Raw genomic sequence first — 21,773 nt, 5'->3', positions numbered from 1 at the left:
TTCAAGTTGGAAATTATTGTTAAAATTATTAGAATATTTAAATAATAAATCACGTCTTCATCTAATAGCTTAAACTTTTTGAATACTTGGCAGTGGTCCTACAAAATCTCACATGATATTAGAGCTAGGACATCCTGAGTTCGAATCTTCCAGGCTCCTATTTGCCTCCCCAATCGAATAAAATCTAGCCTATGCGTGAGGGAGAATGTTAGAATATTTAAATAATAAACTACGCCTTCATCTAATAGCCTAAGTTTTTATAATAGTTGGCAGTAGTCTCACAAAATCTCACAAAAACTACATTATGGAATTTAAGTGAGTTATATTTAATTATAGGTAGTTTGTGGTCGTTAACTGTTATGACGATTAAAAAAAAGGGAAAGCTCAATAGCTTGAGCGAAAGCTCAATAGCTTGCGTATTTAATGATGGTTTCTAGATCTTAACAAATAAAAAACATGAATTTAAGTCAAAAGCAGAATTCTTTGTTTTTGTGGGGGTGTTGTTTATTGAACCTCATTTACTGAAGAAACACCCTCTTGGGCTACAATGCCTTGTTTTAAGTCCTGGCCGCCGGACTATCCAGGGACCCCCCATTGTCGGGGAATTGTTTTTTTTTTTTTCTGCCTCTCCAGCAGGCAGTATCCCCTTTAGAGTTTTACAACCCCAAAAAATCTAAGGGAGAGACCTTAAAGTTGGAGCCTTTTAATGATCTGCTTAGGTTCAATGAGGGTCCATTTTTCTTGTGAGAGATGCCCCAAGAATTTAAGGGCTCCTATCAATTTTGTTTTAGCAACATCCTATTTATTAAGAGGATGTTGAATTTTGGGCGGCTTTGATTTAAATTTTGTTGACTTTAGAGCATCTCTTACATGGGGTTAGGTCGTTTACAAAACTGCAAGAGATCGTTGCATGTGAAGAGCATCTGTTCGTGCCCTTCTTTTAATTCTTGATTTTGGACCCAACCACCATATCTAAAGTTCATGATTGTAATATTTCTTTCTTTCTTCTTTTTTCCTTTTTCTGACTCCAACCTTCTATTTTTCTTATTTAATCAAACAGCTCCGCAAGAAATATCATAAACAGTCTTTTTAGCAAGTAATATATGCCGGTGACTTGTTTAAGACCCCTTCTTGTTCCTTCAAATGGTTATAAGATTCAAAAGCTCATTCACCAAACCAAGGGCCATGTTATGTCTACCATATTCGTATCCGTGCCCCTTGATTAGGGATACATTATTGACAAAGGTCTTGCTATTGGAGAGAGCCTCTGATCTTACGTGTTATTATTAGCTTTTGGGGCGGGTCTGTGAGCTCTAAGATATTGAAACTAGTGTAATTGAAGTCTATTGAGGGGTGTTCGTACAAGCTTCATAAAATTCGGCAAAGAAGCACATGCTATTCCGTGCTTTGTGTTGTCGCCGATTACCTAATTGTTAATGGTATTTGTGTTGATCGAGTTTTATTTTATGCAGAAAATATTGTTATGGAAGCCAAACGATCGAATAATAAAATAGACAGGACAAGAAAATAAATTGAACACCAGATTTACATGGTTCGGTCGTAGTGACTTACGTCCACGGGGAGAGCAGCACGAAATTCCACTATAGATCAAGCGATACAATTGAGATTACAACCACACTCGAGTCACTTAAACACTCTAAGTGTTTCTCAAGCCCCAAGTACACCCAATAACTCACGTAGTGTTTAGCCTCACAATTTCTACTAAATAATCTCTCAATCTCGCGAAGGAATTCACAAATCTTACCACGAGATTTAATTAGCTAAAAAACACTAGCACATGGATGTAATTATCTAAACTTTGAAGCCCCATGATAGAGTCCCTCTACACCTCTTCGCACAGCAAAGCATGCCCACTGCTCCACTATCAAGCACTCAAAACGGCGCTTGAAGCGATTCATCAACAATAGCTCTCACTTAAAAAACCAACGTGTAAGCTATAAATACATATATGTCCACCGCCTGAAGAAGAGCATAACGTGGTCAAAGATGGCCACGTGTACTGGAGAAGGAAACTAAATCAAGTGGAATTCGGTCAGCAAAAGTCCAATGTTTGACTTTTCTCGTCACTCCTCTTTTGGCCGACTCCAGCACATATTTGGAGCAACATGAAATATATTCCGTGCGCCCCTTTTGCTTTTATTTTTTTCCTTCTTTTGTTGGCTGCCAACTCTTGGACATTAGGAAAGTAAATTTCCAATATTTGTTTTTTTGCTCGATTTCGGATGTCGGCAAAATATCAATTTGGAATATTCAGATTTTTGTTTCGGGCTCAAACTCGATACATATTTTAACAAATATAGTATTTTATATTGGAGAAATATTGAAAAGAAAAAGACTACGACAGAAAAGAAAAACCAGCCAAAACTTTGACCGACGCTGGCTCAGTGCAATTGGAAACGGTCGCTGTGCAGGAGGTCCATTGGTACAGCAAGGCATTAAACCGACACTGAAGGAGCACATGGACGTTGCGGCGAGCTCAGCCGGAGGGCTGGTTATGCTGTTGGCCAGTTACTTCCTAACCACGGATAAATTGATGGAAGAGGGACTTGATTACGTTTCCAAAATCCCGAGTGTCGTGCATTGTTCTGCCGAGATCCTTCGACTCACCAATGATCTCAGCACATCATCGGTAACTTACTTTTATATTGTTTTTCTCCTTGTAAATAGTGACTTATAACAAAAAAAGAGTACATCATTGGTATATTCATAGTGACAAACTACTCTTTCTTATTTCTTCGATACGAATGCGAGATGAGTATTTGGACTTGCTTGGTATGAATTGGCGCGAGGAGACAGCTTCAAGGCGCTAGAATGCTACATGATTGAAACCGGGGCTTCAGAAGAGGCCGTGCGGGAACACATCGGGCATATGGTGCGTGAGACCTAAAAGAGGATGAATAGAGTCGTGTCTGAGGACTACCCAGTTCTTGGGTTCGGGCCTTTTCTTGGCGCCTGTTTGAACTTGGCACGAGTTTCTCAGATTTTTTACCAATATGGAGACGGATTCGGCTCTCCCAGTCACGAAACCAAGGACCATCTTGTGTCGGCTATATACAAAGCCGTTCCCCTCGATTAGGCATGCATTATTGACCAAGTTCTTGCTTTTGGAGAGAGCCTTTGATCTTATGTGTCTTCCTTAGCTTTTGGGGTGGCTCGGTGAGCTCTAAGATATGGAAGCACATGCTATGCCGTGCTTTGTGTGGAGACTGATTATGTAATTACAAACAATATTCGTGGTGATCGAATTTTATTTTATGTTGAATATATAGCTTTTTGTATTGGAGAAAAATTGAAAAGAAAAGTTATCATATAGAAGAAAAGAAATTCGTCAACTTTGACCAGGGGTACTCCGTGGATCCTTGGGTGTTTAGGGTGTATCCTCACCACGAGCAGGCTTCACCGACTGGGGCCACCTCGCCTGTCCAGGAAACCCTAGCGGGCTAACAGGACAATGTTCCTTATTTTAACTTTCCTGGTGCCCTCACGCCCGGCCCCTCTTGTCCCCCTTGTATCTTGTTGAAAATATATCTCGAGTTTGAGTCCAAAAATGAAAGTTTCCTAATTCAAGTAGGTTTCTTATTTTGAATAGATTTTCTAATTGAATGATTTCCTTGTCGGAAAAGATTTCTTAATTGGAGAAGGTTTCCTAAAAAGAGGTTTCCTAATTTGGATCCAATTCTTGCCTATAAATAAGAAGGGGATGTTATTTGTGAAGATCATCAAAGAGGAACTTCTGCTAGTGAATTACACTATGAAGATATCCGAGTATTTGTAGCGATTAAATTCTTGTGGTAAGAATTTGTGTCAATTCCTTCGTGAGATTGAGAGATTATTTCGTGAGGAATTATTGGGCTAAACATTGCGTGAGTTATTGGGTATAATTGGGGCTTGGGAAACACTTAGAGTGTTTGAGTGATTCGAGTGTGGTTGTAATCTCTGTTGTAATCTCTATCGCTTGATCTATAGTAGAATTTCGTGCTGCTCTCCCCGTAGATGTAGGTCACTATGACCGAACCAAGTAAATTCGGTGTCCGATTTATTTTCTTGTTCTGTCTATTTTATTGTTCGATCGCTTGCTTCTACAAGATATCTTTATCTTCCCTAAGGAGAGGGAATACCCTCTATGTGTTTTACATACAAGGGATGTCAAGGTCCGCATGAGGTCCTAGATGAAGCAATTTAACCTCTTACTCAGGAGGGAAAAGAAAAGTTATCATATAGAAGCAAAGAAAAATCGTCAACTTTGACCAACACTGATTCAATGCAATTAGATTGGAACGAGTATTTTCTTCTGCTCCAATAATACTACTAGCTTTCTATATCGTTCTTTGGGTTTGAATTCATAATCAAAGAACGCCTTCAAATACATTATTGTACAGACCAAAAAAATAAGGTTCGTTATCATTTTCTTATGCGAGACATTATATCTTAAAGTCAATACTTTCATTGAAGCCGTTTGCACAATAATAGAAATATAACTATCTTGTAGAAAGTTTCCTGGAAAGTGTCTTGACTCGTTACATCTTTTGTCTTTAATTCTTTTTCAATTTAGTTTTCTCCATTTTCCTCTTTCAATTTCATGTATATTTTGAATTTGTAGCCTTTATTGGTAACATGTTCATCTCATAGAGCTTGACGAGGACGAGGGATGAGCAGTAATGGGGACCGGCAAGGTCTAAGGGTTGATTCGGGGGCTCAGTCGACCTTGGATCTCTGGGTTCATTCGAGGTTCGCTGCTGCAAGCGTCCAGGGCGAACGTCCCAAGTTCATGGGAACGCTGCAAAATTAATTCCACATTCACTTCACTCGCGATGTTCCTCCTCAATAAACTGTCGCGACCTTCCTCGAGGTGAAATACCAAGGGAAGCTAATGGAATACTAAGCCAAAGGCTCAGCGCAGATTCTCCCAAACAACAAGTCGTGATCCAACGATTTTCCAGTTTCCCACTCTAATAACTTCGAATTGACTTACCTCACTCAATTAGTTGCAGCATTCCAAGAAACAAAGCTTACATATTATCTCACATTCTACGATTTTTTTGTTTTTTGCATTTATAAGCTGCCACACAGCTGAGAAATTTAAGCAAGCCCAAAGCCAGGTGCTAAAGCTCACCCATAATCTGGCAAATCCACAATGTACCAACTCTTGTTCACCAAGAAGTGATTTATAAGCTGAGTCTTGCCTGCAAAATACAATCAATCAGCCGATCCCTCGCGACCAAAGCAAAACCATAAGCGAATAAAAGAGGACCTGGTTTCTTAAATGTAACCGTAACTTCCTTCTTCCTCTAAACCAGAGCATTGATATGCGAAGACTTGCCCAAATTAGAGGACCCAGAATCGCAAACTGGGGCCTCCCATTTTGGGACAGCCCTTGGCCCTCCCACTGCTCTTCACGAACTCCACTTCCATAATCTGGGCGTGACCCTCGGCCGGATCGACCCCGGGCAGGAAGAAGAAAACTTTCTGGACGAGTCCGAGGCTGTCGGGCTTGCTGTTTTGGAAGCTGAGGCATGGAAGCTAGGTCCGTGGTGGGTGGGCTGCAAGAGAGGAGGGGTCTTGAGAGAGAGTGAGAAGGGCAAAAGGACATTATAAGTGCCATAAGTTGTGTACAGAGATCACTTTGGTGCCATAACTTTTTTTCGGATCACTTTGGTGTCAAGTCGGAGGAAAAGAGATCACTTTAGTGACTCCGGCCAAAATTCCGGCAAAAAAAAGAGCCACGTCAGATTTCCGGTGAGCCATGTCATCATCGCAAATTAATATAAAAAAAAGCCGCGTCAGATTTCCAGCGGCCATGTCAGCATTGGCATTAAAGTGATCGTTTTTCAAAAAAGTTGACATCAAAGTGATCCGAAAAAAGTTATGACATCAAAGTGATCTCCGTACACAACTTATGACACTTATAGTGTCTTTTTGCCGAGTGAGAAGAGTGTGGCATTCGGAGATGGCGGAAGTGAGGGTTGAAGAAGAGAGGTCAAGTGCAGAGTGAAGATTGTCAAATAGAGATGATTTGCTTTGCCCAAAGGGGCAGTCTAGGAAGCGAAGAAAAAGAGAAGAGGAAGCAAAGAGGTAGAGGGAGAGAGAGTGTTTGTCGGTAAGGAAGCATGCTTCGACATTGATGGAAGGAGAGAGAGAAGAGTACGGGGAGAGAAGACACAGAATTTTGAAAACTTTGACGAGCAGGACCCATCTAGATACGTGGTAAGGGAGTGGAGCGGCCCATGGCTAACGCGGAAAGTGAAGTCTACCAAATATTTTTTCACTTTTCTGAGGCGTCTTTTCGCCTGCCCTCAATTCAGGTCACCCAAACGTGGGAGGCGTATGGTACATTTTGATCGTCATGTCAAATCTCTAACGGCCACTATAGATGGAAGCTAAAAGGGGGGCCTTTTTGGGTTGTAAGCCAAATTTTGTGTTCCTTCGTGAGATACTTGAAGATTCAGATAGAATCTGACTTTATTGTCAGTAGATATAATTTCACTAAATGGTCAATAACAATTGTCCTCGACTAGTTCTGTTAAGATTGTGATTTAGGTAATAGGACAGTTCGTTCAACGAATTAAAAATGGAAGGTTCAGTTAGAGCTCGTTCACGTACAAAGACTTTCGCTTTGATTGATGATTTCTCAATCATAATAAACAACCACCATCGTAAGTTCATGTCGAAAGCAGATTCTCTATTTGTGGGCGTTGTACGACACAATGTACAAGGGAAAGGTAGTTTGGTGGGGTCTAATTTTTAAAGCAAGACATATCCTACAATTCAAAGCCCACCCTAACCAAACTCATATCGATTTCGTATCGGCGATGCTCTATTCATTAGGGGCGGCTGAATGTTGCTTCTTTAGGGGGCGTGTCTCCCATAGTTGCTACCCCTGATTATTTGTGGTATTTGCAATCCACAGCAAGCGACCTTCGGCTACGAGAGCGGAGATGTTGGAGCTTTGAGGTTTTATACGGCGTTCGGTCTATTTCTTCTACAGTGCTCTGCATTTATCCCTGACCGGACGCCGCAAAAACGTTCTATGACGTTTTCTTACTGTTTCTTCTTGAAAAACGTAGTGAGTCCACTCATTTTCGTTCCTTTTTTTGCTTCTTCTTTTTTTTTTTCTGTTTGTATTCGATGGTCTCCGGGAGAATTGTTCTATGATTTTTTATAATGGTTTTCATAAAAAGAAAAGTGAAAAGTTATAGGCTTTTCATGATAATTTTGGCCTTTAAATTATTTCTATTTTGTCTACCGTTGCTGATTTACTTTTATTAGTTTAGCTAAAGGAAACAATATATTTTATTGATTTTTTTAGTAAAAATTAAAGTCAGAAGATGCATAGTTAGAGATAATCAGGATATCTTCTTAATTTTTCATATTACTCAGGATTGTGCATATATCTCCTTTGATCGTTCATATTTCCAATTGAATAATCTTATTAGGCTCACATACTCTTCGTTACAAGTTACACAGAAACATATAGAAATTACATAATTCTCTCTTCTGCGTGTTTCTTTTCTTGGTGTAGAGCTTTTTGTGGGAAAAGGGACACCACAAATGCTATGTAACTTTTTCGATCACTTGAGTACCACATTAGTGAAAAATCAATCACTACAATGCTTGTTGCGAAAATAAGCGATCGAACAATAAAATAAAGAAAGCAAGAAAATAAATTGGACAATAGATTTTATGTGGTTCAAGTCCACGGGTAGAGCAGCAAAGAATTTCATTATAGATTAAGCGATACAAAAGAAATTATAACCATATTTGAATCATTCGAACACTCTCAGTGTTTCTCAGTCCTCAATTACACCTAATAAATCACTCAGTGTTTAGCCTTACAATTCCTTACGAAATAATCTTTCAATCTTACAAAAGAATTCACAAAATTTTAACATAAGATTTTCATGGCTTCAAACACTAGGGATGTAATTTACAAGTAGAAGTTCCTCTTTGATGCTCTTCAGAAAAAAAAAACATCCACTTATATATATACACACACACAAGCAATAATTGAATTCAAAATAAGAAACCTCTTCTTAGGAAATCTATTCCAACTAGGAAACTTATTCAAAATAGGAAACCTATTTAAAATAGGAAACTTTCCTCTTCATGCTCAAACTTAATAAATATTTTGCTTAATCTCCACCTTGGCTTGACGTTTGAAACAAGTCACAATCGCTTCATTGGAATCCAAACTTCACTGCTATTATTCCACAGGCTCTAATGGGCTCAATCGCCACAGATATTTTCCAAGTCCAAATCCAAGCCTCGCTTGAACTTCGCCATAATCCTGGACTTCATTAGAACACTAACTCTACCTGGATTTAACTGCTCCACAAGGATTTTCAGACACAACTTCATCTATCACATATAAAGAAAAACCATCGTTGCATCCATATATGTCGAGAGATCGAACATGCACCTTGTTAAACTCAATAGTTAGAGCAATTGTTAACTCTACCAACTCCATATTGCTACAAGCACCATGTATGTCGATTACCACATTAGCACCCGCTACTTTAAGAGTTTCTAGTTGCCACTCCACCTAGAACTGAATACCGTTCGGATCCGTATAAACACTATTGCAATCACTGCTGCCTAAATGTATCGGAGACTCATCAAATGTAACTTCTTTGCTAATAATAGGTGGATTTAATTCCGACACCACAACCGATAGTCTCATTTACCTTGTACATAGCCTACGAACATGCACTTTTTTTCCTTCCATTGAGCTTACCATCTCTCACTTAAGTATAACACGAACAACCAAATATTCACTTAGCAGCTCCACAATTCTTCACGAAATAATCTATCAATCTTACAAAGAAAATCACAAAATCTTAACATAAGATTTTCATGGCTTCAAACACTAGGGATGTAATTGACAAGCAAGAACTCTTCTTTGATGCTCTTTAGAAAAAACATCCACTTCTGATATACGATTGGATCCAACATAGGAAATCTCTTTTTAAGAAACTTACTCCAACTAGAAAATTTATTCAAAATCAGAAACCTATTTAATATAGGAAACTTTCATCTTCATGCTCAAACTCGAAATATATTTTCAACAGTGCCTCTGGTGAGATATTCCGGTTCATTAAAATCATGTTGATCCATTGTCATGTGACACAATTATATCGACTCCTATCCAACTGGACCTGATCTGGACACAACTCAGCTCCAAATTTTAGCAATATTTCCTCTTAAATATGGAAAACCATACTAAATTATTACACATGTGACAAACGGAACGGTAAAACCTCAACTTAGTACATTTGTTAACTTTCACGTATCATCAAACTCATCAAATTAATGAGTTTGATGATAAAATTTATCGAAAACTAAGGGTAAATTTATTATAGGTATACCAGTTTGGGATTTTTAGTGGTCAAGAAATCAGTTTTGGGTAAATTTATCACAAGTGTACCAATTTGAGTTTTTTGTGGTATTAACCCTTTAGTTTTTGAAACTTTTTTATTGGCCACAACATTGATTGATTGTTATAGTAATAGTTTGGTGTTGTGTGCCGGCCAAATATTTTAAATGTGCTTCTTGTTATATATTTAACCTAAACTTTTTCTCGTCACATAAACACCATAAACTTTATGTGATACATTTATCATCTGTTAAGGTTTCGTAAGATGATTTTTAAGCCAAAACAATGACGTTATTATTTCATTTAAGCCATGTGGGTGCCATTCAATCCTGTTTGCTTTCTGGCATCCATGTAGGCAGAATTTTAATGATTCTCATTGACAAAACTTTGATATAGGGTAAAATGTCACACATGTACAAATTTGGGAAGGTTTAGGATTTTTGGTGGCTTTTCACCTAAAATTACTTTGTGGTTAACAAGAAACGTGAAGTGGGACGAGGCATCAAAATATAAACGTATGCATGTAGAAACAAAACAAATACTCTAAATTTCCATTAAGACCCAACTTGATTGAACATTAATTTTTTAAACTCATTTTCACCCGGCATTTTTAATGTTTAAACAACCCATTACAACCTGATTGTAAATGAGTGAATGAATGGATTTATGATCCATTTTGACCGCTCTAGTTTTGAAGCACGGCATTTTTATTTATCCAAATCAGTCGTGGTGTGTCGAGGACAACCATTTTGGAACAAAATAAAAAAAATAAGAACATAAATTCCAATGCTTAGAGAATGGCTTGAGTAAATAGAAAAATTTGCACCGAAAGCATCTGCAAACTTTTCCATGACTGGGGCTCCACAGCGACACCTATATAAAGGATGGTGAGCATACTGAGTCACTTGCATCAAATTTCGCAATGGCTCTTCCTGCTTTGTTCACAAGCTTCATCCCCTCCTCAATCGGCCATAATCAACCCTCTCTCTTGTTCTCTAGACACCTTCGCTCCTCCTTGTCCTCGTCCTCCTCCACCTCCTCCGGCGCTCAATTCGTGAAATGCGCTTTGAAGATTGAAGATCAAGAGATTGTGAGACGTTCAGCAAATTGGCAACCTAGCGTTTGGGACTATGACTTTGTGCAGTCACTCAGTGTTGATTACACGGTAATGATTTTTTTTATCGGCATAAAATCCACTCTAGCTTAAATACTATGGAAAATATTCACATTCAGTATTGAATTTGCAATCTTTTTTCCATTTGGTCCTGAAACTTGGAAAAATTTCCTGTCATATTTTTTGGTCCATGGTTTTGACAATTTGAAGCTAGCTCATGTCCATGTCATTGGTAGCTGAAAGTATGCTGTGGAAAAACTCGGCACTATTGTGGATATTCAATTCGCAAACTACAAAAACAGTAACTCAAGTTTAATTTAAGCAAATTTCAGTAACACTTTATTCCATGATGGCACTGATTATTTGAATATTAGACTTTTGTTCGGTAGCGATTAATACCTCGGCTTCACTTTGCTATGTTCGAAGTTTAAGTTACCACATTGACAACAAAAACAACTTAAGTTTGGTGACCGAAGTGCACTTTTTCCCCATTTTCTATTTACTTTGATGGGATGAGTCCACAAATCCCAAAACGACATAGAAAAAAAGAAAAAGAAAAATTGTACTTTAAAATAGAAATGTGGTTTGACCAAAAAAGATTGATATATGGATGTATACTTCTTGTCCATTTCTGTATATGATTTATATACGACATTCGAGATACGTAACATCAATTTACACAACCCCATCCACAGCAACTCTATTAAATATACGGCCAACCCCAACAATATTCTACAGGAGATATTAATAAACCTGGTCAAAATGGCATATTCTCAACATATAGGCACGAGCTCAACAATGCCTTTTCAAATGTTTTTGGAAATAAAATGAGAATCGATCTGTTTTAATACGATAGGCAATATGCAACTATGCTTATGTATTAACTGTGATTAAGATCTCAATTTTTATGAATTTTTAACGTGCCTAGGAGGATAAATATACCGAGCAACTCCGAAGGTTGAAACAAGAAGTCAGGGGTCTGTTCAGCAGGAAGATGAACCAGGTGGCCAAGCTCGAGTTCATTGATGTGGTTCAAAGACTAGGACTAGGTTACCAATTCGAGACAGAGATCAAGAACGCTCTAATTTCCATCTATAACAAGACTGAAGATGCTCAGCTTTTGGACGATCTCTATGCCACTTCCCTTCGATTCCGGCTACTCAGACAACATGGATACAAAGTACTGCAAGGTGGTCGCTAACTAGTTAACCTTTTGTGAATCATGTTGACGCATCAAATTTTACCTTACCATTCCTTTTGCTAAATGTACAGATGTGTTTCAAAGGTTCATGAACAAAACGGGCACATTCAACGAATCGCTCAATAAGGATGTGAAGGGGCTTCTTGGTCTTCATGAAGCTTCTTTTCATGGATTGGAAGGGGAAACCATACTTGATGAAGCTTGGAACTTTGCTTCTAAGCATTTGAAGGATCTAAACCTCGACGAAGTTCCCACTAATTTAGCGAGCAACGTGAGTCATGCACTAGGTATGCCAATCCACTGGAGGCCAAACAGGTTGGAGGCTCGGTGGTTCATGGACATGTACGAGAAACAACATGACATGATCCCCTCTTTGCTACGATTGGCTAAACTAGATTTCAATTTAGTGCAGTCAGTCCACAGGAAGGAACTTAGCAATCTGGCGAAGTATACACAAGCACTCTATAATTCATAGATGCAATCTGGCAGCGTAGGAGCGCATTTTCGAGTAACGGTAAAATTTATAAGATCGTTGAAATAGTGATAACTTGTCTAGGTGTGACATCACGGACATCAATAAGCTTCCTCCAACAATAAGAGATAGTTTTATGGTCTTGTACAACACGACCAACGAAGTTGGGTATTGGACGATGAGAGAGCGAGGAATCAACCCCATCCCTTACATGCGAAAAGTGGTAATCTCGACTTGCTAAATCTTTCACCTTATAATGTATATCCCGAAAAAGTAGGAGAAAGAACGTCCCTCGACTTGGTGATTGACACACTTTTCGAATTTCAATCCAATAGTGGGCGGATGAATGCAAGGCGTACATGAAGGAGGTCCATTGGTATAACAAGGGCATTAAACCGACACTGAAGGAGTACATGGACGTTGCGGTGGATTCGATCGGAGGGCTGATTTTGCTGTTGGATAGCTACTTCCTAACCACAGACATAGTGACGGAAGAGGGGAAAAGTGTCAAAAAAGTCATAAACCTTTTGCATTGATGCCAATTTAGTCCTAAACTTTTTTTGGGTGCCAATTCAGTCCTAAACCTTTTGCATTTGTGCCAATTCAGTCCTTCCGATTAATTTTGGCCGAATTTTGCTGACGTGGACGCCGACCGGTCACTGGCGCTGACGTGGACAATTTTTAATAATATTTTAATAATTTTTTGAAATTTTATTAATTTTTTTATTCTTTTCTTTTTTCCCTCCCTCCTTTCTCCAGCTGATCACCGGACCGGTGATCGGCCAGAGGCCAAAGGCCGGTGAGGTCGACCTCGCTGGCCACTGGCGAGCCTTGCCATGGCTGGGCGAGGCACGACCTCGCCCAGCCATGGCGAGGCTCGCCTTCATCGTTGCTGGTGAGGGCAAGCCTCGCCAGGGGCCGGCGAGGTCGACCTTGCCGGCGGCTGGGCGAGGCTCGCCTTCGCCATCGCTGGCGAGGGCGAGCCTCGCCAATGGCCAGCGAGGACCTCGTTGGCCTCTGGCCGGTCGCTGGTCCAACGATCGGCTGGAGGAAGAACGGAGGGGAGGGAAAAAAAAGAAAAAAAGAAAATAAATAAATAAAAATTCAAAAAAATATTAAAATATTATTAAAAGTTATCCACATCAGCGCCGGTGATTGGCTGCCGGCCGGCCGACGTCCACGTCAACAAAATCGGGCCAAAATCGGCTGGAAGGACTGAATTGGCACAAAGACAAAAAAGTTTAGGACTGAATTGGCACAAATACAAAAGGTTTAGGACTAAATTGGCACAAATGCAAAAACTTCTTTGTTCATCCTCTTCCAGGTTTAAGACTTTTTTGGCACTTTTCTCGACGGAAGAGGGACTTCATAACGTGTCGAAAATCCCGGGCGTCATGCATTCTTCCGCCAAGATCCTTCGATTCAACGATGATCTCAGTACATCATCGGTAACTTACTTTGATAGTTGTCCTTTCCTTGTTAATCATCTCTTATAAAAACTGCACATTATCGAATTATTCACAGTGATGTTCCATTATTTTTTTATTTCTTTGATACAAATGTGAGATGAATCTAGGGACTTACGTTAGTGACCCATCTTTATCGTCCATGCTTAGCATGAATTGGCACGAGGAGACAACTACAAGGCGCTAGAATGCTACATGAATGAAACCGGCGCTTTGGAAGAGGCCGCGCGGGAACATATCAGGCATCTGGTGCGTGAGACCTGGAAGAGGATGAACAAAGAAGTTTTTGAGGACTACCCATTCTCCGGGTTCAGGCCTTTTCTCAATGCCTGTCTCAACTTGGCACGAGCGTCTCAGTGCTTTTACGATTATGGAGACGGACACGGCCTTCCCGGTCACCAAACCAAGGACCATGTTATGTGGACCATATTCGAATCCGTGCCCATTGATTAAGGATGCATCATTGACCAAGGTCTTGCTATTGGAGAGACCCTGATGTTATGTGTTATTATTAGCCTTTGGGGCGGCTCTGTGAGCTCTAAGATATTGAAACTATTGCAATTGAAGTCTATTGAGGGGTGTTCGTACAAGCTTCACAAAATTCGGCAGAGAAGCACATGCTATTCCGTGCTTTGTGTTGTGGCCGATTACGTAATTGCTGATGGTATTTGTGGTGATCTATTTCTATTTTATGTAAAAAAATATAGCATTTTATATTGGAGAAATATTGAAAAGAAAGAGAGAATGCGACAGAAAAGAAAAACCGGTCAACTTTGACCGACGCTGGCTCCGTGCAATTGGAAACGGTCGCCGTGCAGTCCGTTAACATCTGAATTTTCGCCCTAATGTCTCTTTTCGCATTAGGAATTGAACTCGTTCATGCCATCGAAATCTGGCCCATAGTAAAATAATTCATATTAAATTAAATTTTGGCATGTCCCATTTAGGAGACATGTTGAATACAACTTTGCATTGTGATTTCCTTAATATTTCTCTACATTAGAGTTGCATTCATTCGAACTATGGGTTACATTCGCTTGTATTTCTCCACAACTTTGTTGGTATTGATGCACATGGTGAAATGCCTTTCACAAAGATGGATCTTTGGTTTTTATTTAATCGGGTTCAGTGGAGATTCGAACATGAAGTTACTAATGGTGGACAAATAAATCTAGAGTAAAGTAAAACGCAAGTATAGGAAACTAATAAATTGATAAATCGATAGACTGGAATAAAAAAGATACGTAAGTGTTGATAATTGCGGATCCTTTATAATGATTAAGCACGACTCTCATATAGTCTATTACGGTTGGGAGCGCGTAGCAGAAGCCCGATACCTTCACCTGGGGAGATTGCCAAGAGGGAACTTAAGTTCGAGCCCGTCAACATATCCAGTTGAACCCACCTTCACTCAAAAGCTTAAGTTAATGAGTTATGGGTCAACTATGATATATTAACTGTTCAACACTACATCAATTATCCAATGTGGGATTTCTCTAACACAAATCACACGTGTTTCTCAACAATTACAATGTGTAACTCTTTATAAACGATTAATATTCAAATAGCAAGTTACAACCTCACCCCTTCACCATCCTATGTCGATAGCATTACCAGTAGGAAAATTGAGGTGTCAACAAATTTATCCTGGTAAATCTTCTCTGCTGATCCGAACATTTGAATTTCTTCTTTTGTACTTGGACTGCTTTGAGTATTCTCGCAGTTCTGCTTATGCATTGAGGATCTAGTTCCAGTTGCACTTCGAAGGTATATTAAGGCCATAACAGCATCAGGGCTTCAGGCTGACATTCTCAACCCTGGGACAAACACTTCCGTGCATCTCCGGAAAAGCTGTTTGGTAAGTTATGCTTTAGACTGGAAGAAATCTTGTGTATCTCAGAATTAAGGCCTGTAATTTAGAATTTAGCTGCTTTAATAGGCAAAGGTTTGTCGTCAAAAGAACTAGTTATTTAGGAATTCCTCGTCAATCACAAGGTGAATAAGCTGCTAGTTCAGTATTACTGTCAGATGAGTCCATTCTATATGCTGAAACACATGCGAATCATCGATTTTGCACAGTGATATCAATCTGTCAATGACCAATAATACATTACATTCACTAGGAACAACCGTAGAATTTATCTGTTTGGTTGTGTCGAAATTCTAGTCATTCGACTTACCAAAAAAAAAAAAAAAAATTCTAGTCATTCTGGTGCCTGCTCCAATTTCACCTCTTCTCACTTTTCCTGTCATATCGATAAATACTATGCCCTGAATCTACCGTTTGCTATTTGTACTTAATGCACTTATCAATAAATATCGTGACAAGTTGTCATAACATCTAGTGAAGGTATCAATTTTAGAACTTAAGATATAGATGCCACTTTTCAGTCATCTTGGTTAGTATCTGATTTTATTTATAATCTGTCCTTGCGGTGCTCCATTTGTAACTTTTGCTCCATGTCTCACCTGGTCGTGTGACTGAATTTGATTAGTAATTTATGTATAAACTCTTGTTAATGAGCTGGTGCTTGCCAGCTTTTCTTGTACTTGTCAAGAGTGTGTTAAGGACTACATTTTTTTATTGTAACAATAATTTGCAAGTTCTAAGTGTCATAGATAGCACGATTGCTAGATATCTTCAGCAAATGATTCTAGTGTCACATATTGAAGAGCAGACCTATAGCGTGGGAACACTTTAAAAAGATTTCTGATCAAGAAAAGGCTTAATTTTTATATTGTGGGGCCCCTATTGGTTGTCGTAGTGGTTAAGGGACCAGTTCGATACTTAATCATTTAACTAAATGTTAGGAAGACCCATATGTGAACATCATGAAAAGGCAGAAAAGTGCCTCAGGTCAACTTATTGGGATCGGTAGTTCTTTGGGTCCATGAAAATTTTACCAAGATGCTAGTTGAAAAGACCCGGCGGCCATGTTTATTCTTGGTGAATTACCTTTCAAGTTCATAGAAAATGAGGGATTTTGACGATTTGTGAATAGAATCCTGCCGAAATTTTTAATCCAATCACGTAACACATTGAGGCACGGCTGTTATGAGTTATACTTGAAGGAAAGAAGCAAATTGAAAAATTATTTTTCTAAGATATCTCTAAGAGTTTGTCTTACAAGTAACACATGGACCTCTTGTTAGAATTTGAGTTACATGTCACATTGCTCGTTTTGTTGACCATAATTGGAAGTTGCAAAAGAAAATTTTGAACTTTTGTCTTATCCCGGGGTCATTATGCTAAGATTATAGGAAAATCGGTTGAGAAATGCTTAACTAGTTAGGGGATTAAAGGAGTTTTTTCTATTACCGTAGATAATGCAAGTTCAAATGACTTGGGAGTTTAATACTTGAAAAAGAGACTTAATTCTTGGAACTCTTTAGTATTGACAGGTGAATTACTCCACGTGAGATATTGTCCTCATATATTGAGTTTTATTGTGAAAGAGGGCTTGAAAGATATAGATGATTCTATAGTTAGATTACGCTTGATTGTGCATTATGTGAGGTCTTTTCTTGCGAGGTTGCAACGGTTTAAGAGGTGCACTAAATTAGAGAATATTGACACCAAGAGTCTTCTATGTTTGGATGTGGAGACTCATTGGAACTCGACAAACATGGTGTTGAAAGCGGCTTTAAAGCTTCAAAAAGCTTTTACCTTATTGGATATTCATGATAGCAAATTTGTTGAAGAAATTTCCAAGGTGAAAGGGTTGCCTACGAGTGATGATTGCGAGTATGCCTGTCAATTTCTTCCTTTCCTAAAGTTGTTATATGATATATTTTTAAAAGTATTAGTCTCTTCTTGTGTCACCAGTAATGATAAGGCGAAAGATGTCTTGAGGTTTGTACGATGATTGATGGGCATTGTAAGAATGAGGACAAAAGTTTGTAGGAAATGGCCAAGAGAATGAAGACCAAATTTAAGAAGTATTTTGGTAATGTGAACAACATCAATCTGACTTTGCTTATTGCCTGTATACTTGACCCTCGACATAAGTGGGAGTATGTGAATTGGATGATTAGTGATGTTTATGAAAGTAAGCGGGCGGAAATTTTACGAGACAAAGTAATAACATCTCTAAAGCTATTGTTCGAACAATACTGCATTGGTATATGCCCCTCAAAGCAACTTAAGGTTAAAGGGCACAAGGACAATGAGCGTGTTAAAGTCCCATGTGGTTGGTGCAGACATTATAACTGAAAAATATCTCAACCAAATGGGACAACAATATTTGGAAAAAAAATCTGAATTAGACAAATATTTCGGAGAAGGATGTGAATGTTATAGCCCAAACTTTGATATCTTGAATTGGTTGAAAGTGAAATTCTTCGAGATATCCTATCATCTCTTCCATTGCTCCCGATATTTTGGCAATGCCCGTCTCGACTGTTGCATAAGAGGCCGCATTCAGCACAGGAGGTTGTGTACTCAATGTGTTTCGTAGCTCCTTGACCCCAAGTATGGCGGAGGCTCTTATATGTGCTCAAGATTGGCTACGATCTGCACCACTTTCACTTTTGATTGAGGATGACTTATAAGAACTTGAATATTTTGAGTCAGGTGAGAAAGTATTATTGTGGAATATTTATACCCTACTATATTACAATGGATGCTCCAGTTCTCATTTTCATTGTGAATTTAATGTAGAGTAGTTAACTACGACCATGGAGCCAAACTCGATTTTGGTTTCTCTTGATGATAGATGAAGTCGGAGATTGAGACTTGTTAAACAAATTAGTTATTTTTATTGCGAATTTACTTCTTCATATTTGTATTAGACATTTAGTGATTGATAGCAAATTTGATTCCTCAAGGGTATATATGATCTGAAAGAGCTTTGATGATTTTGTTCCACTTGCGAATGATAAACTTTCTCTTCCTCATACGAGTTTCTAAGCAAAAAGTAGTATTTGATAATGACACAATTTTTTTTTCTTGAAATAGAAATTTGTTTGATAGGTTATTCTTAAATTTCTATTCTCGGCGAGCGAGCAGACGGACAGAAGCGGCGAACGGTTGGCGAGTGCGACAAACGGACGACGGCGAACAACGAGTAGGCAGCGACGGCACCGGGCGGCGATGGCCGGGCGGTGGCGGACGGTTGGTGAGCGGCGGTGGACGACCAACGGGTGGGCAACGGCAGGCGACGAGGGCGAGCAATAGAAAAGACTCATTATCTTTGTTTCTATTCCAGAAATAGAAAAGTAAAAAAAATCTACTTCTCATTTCTATTCCAAACCTATTTCTAGGCTACAAATTTGTCCTAAAAAAAAAAAAGAAATTGCATTGCCAAACCGATTTCTATTCCAAACCTGTTCCCGGGAACAAACAAAATAAAAAATAGAGAACAGAATGGATATCATTCGCGCCTAAAGTTCCTTTGTTGAATATGTTGATGACAGCTACCGAATCTTTTTAGATCAATCCATTTTTCAATTTACAGTCTTGTATGCTTTTCCGGGCGTTCTAGTTTATCATGCCCATATAAATACGGCAACTCCAGTCCTATTAAGCCAGAACTGTCATAGATAGCTTCCCTCATGTAAGCTCCTGGAATCATTGGGCCTTCAGAGTTGCCACATTGATTGTTTTGTTTCTCTTTTCTCTTCCTTTCCGGTGTGTGTGCGGTCAATATGAACAAGAAACACTTATATTGTTCTTATATGTCTTACCTCGGTTAAAACCTGCCTTACATTTGGCTGTATTTGTATCTTGTGTTGCCTGCAGGGGTCCTTCTGGTTACTGTACGTGCTGAAGTAGTTTTTATGGAGTTCTGCAATTAGTTTGTTTAGACTTTAGAGAATAATTTCAGCTCAGTAGTCTCTACCTAAGTAAAGGATGAAAATCTTTTTCCTGAAACGGCACAGAAATCTTAGTCTCTACCTATCGTTTATGCTGCTTTTACCTTTCTATATGCTACAGAAAAAAATTGAAACACAAAACCCGACCCGATGACTTGAGCTATATGCAGTGCGGGTCGCGTCAAGCATACTTCCATTTCGGTTTGAGTATCATGGAAACCCGAATTGAATCGAATCGTTTTCACCCCTATTGCTCACATGGATTTAAGGTACCAACTTTTAGGGGTGTGCAATAGGAACCACCCGAACTGGGGGCTACTCGGACCGGATTGAACCGACCGATTCTGGGCGGATCCTAGGGGTGCCGTTCTGGTCCCCAATTACAAAAAATTGGAACCGGTGACGGGCGGTCTAGTTCCTGATTTTAGGGTGGGAATTGGACCAATTGGACCGGATTGAATTTTTTTATTTATTTCTTAAAGAACAACTTAGTGTAAAGTGTAAACCTAATAATTAGCTCTCTCCTTGTTCGCCTCTCAGTATCTCACGCCTCCTCTTTCCCTCTTGACTCTCAGCAGTGACCCTCTTTCCTTCTCAGCTCCTCGCGGAAGGCCGACATGCTCTCCACGATGTCGGTGCCACCCGCGACCTCCACGACGTGGGAGCGAAGGGTGTTGGGGCTGTCCCGGGTTATGATGATGGGGGCCTTTGGCTCGTTCTTATAACCCGCTGGCTGCCCCCTTGGCCTCCTCGACACCTCTATACCTCCTCCTACAACAACTTGTTTCCCATTGGAAGTGGGGGAAGTAGCAACGGCGGAGGTGGAGGAGTAGTCGTCGCGATCCCGTTTCAGGCAGTGGCCGAAGCTGCTGTTGTTACTGAGGTTGTCATCCTCAGAGTTCTGCTGGTGGTGGTGGGATTGGAATTGGTGATGATGAGTAAGCTGTGGAGGTCTCGGCTGAGGAAAGGAAGTGGAAGAGGACGCCCATGTGCTGTTACTGGATCCATTTCTTTTCCTGGCTTTGCTTGCGGTAACTCTTTTGTGTTAGCTCAAAATACCACTTGATGAATTATTAAACTTTTCCACACAAATAATTTAGAATCCAAAACTGCCTTGTATCTTTTCTTGTCGTCAATTCTTGCTTGAATGATGCTGGTGGGCATGAACTTCACTAGGGAGAGCTTTCTTGAGGATAAATCACGCTACGCCCACCAAATCTTGAGCTGAATTGAAGTGTCCTTTGAGTGAGATTGTAGAGTGGTGGTGATGGGGTTTGTTTTGCTTAGGTTTCTCAAGTGTCTTCCTTGAAGTTGAGAGAGGAGAAGGTTGGCTTGTTGAAACTCCACCGGTTTCTTTGGACCGCTCAGGAATTGCATCGGACCGGTTGGTTTGGTTCCCGGTTCCAGAAATTGGGAACTGGTCTTCCTAGTCCGGTTCTCAGTTCCTAGGTGGGACAGGATTGGAGCAGACCGGAACTGATCACCCCAACCAACTTTCACTGTTCATATTCTTCTCGACAAATTCGAGGCACAACTTTCACTGTTCATCTTTTTCTTCGCCTTATTTTCAGATTCAAGGCACCAAATTTCACTGTTCACCATCTTCTACGCATGGTCTCACTTGGCCACGGCTTCATTGGTGCTCACCCAGCGCCACTTAGATCTTCGACTCCATGCAATCGACCTCCGACAACCCCGCCGCGACCTCAGCTCATCATTACTGCGAGCGTGTCACGGGGCTCCAGTGACCATAGATCGGGGGTCACCCGGAGCTCCCAAGACTCATCTTTGCCCTCGCGGATAGCCGAATTCAACGCCTGCGAGAATGACACCATCCCTTCCAAAAACCTCCTTCTCTGAAACGTCAAGCAACGGCATGCATTTCACACACTGCACATTCTCACCAACCACGTACACCTTGAACACGACACCACCGTGATTCACAAACTCCTGAAGCACAATTGGGCGACTAATCGCTCTCGCTAGCGACTAAAGGTTTCGCAATCCCCGAGAACGCCAAACCCTCATATTATTTCTCAATCGACAACCTCTTACTATCACAAACCACTATATGATTGGTGGTTTGAAATGACGACCCACTCAATTTCGAGTTCAGAAACTACCCGGAGCATCAAGATTCAGTTGTGGAGCCTGTTGATCGCACCTGGCAAGCCCACAATCACGGCATCGAGATTCCTCGAGCTAAACCCATGCAGTTGGTGGCTTCGGTCCTCGTCGTGGAACTTGTGGGGGCGCAATCAAAGGACACTTGGTCGACAAGCAGGCGGCGAAGGTCCACCAAAACGGGGGACGAG

The 21,773-nt window shown here is 40.0% G+C and overlaps 1 pseudogene; it reads left to right on the top strand.

Annotated features, from left to right (window-relative positions):
* The first annotated feature begins 10,313 nt into the window (after positions 1 to 10,313).
* Positions 10,314 to 14,127, top strand: LOC130140961 ((+)-alpha-terpineol synthase-like; annotated as a pseudogene).
* The last annotated feature ends 7,646 nt before the right edge of the window (positions 14,128 to 21,773 follow it).

The sequence above is a fragment of the Syzygium oleosum genome, unplaced genomic scaffold (genome assembly GCF_021117445.2).
Source record: "Syzygium oleosum isolate NSW1041296 unplaced genomic scaffold, Sole_v2.1 Sole_v2.23, whole genome shotgun sequence".
Taxonomy (NCBI): domain Eukaryota; kingdom Viridiplantae; phylum Streptophyta; class Magnoliopsida; order Myrtales; family Myrtaceae; genus Syzygium; species Syzygium oleosum.
Note: the sequence above shows the minus strand (reverse complement) of the source record. Positions and strands in the feature narration are given on the sequence as shown.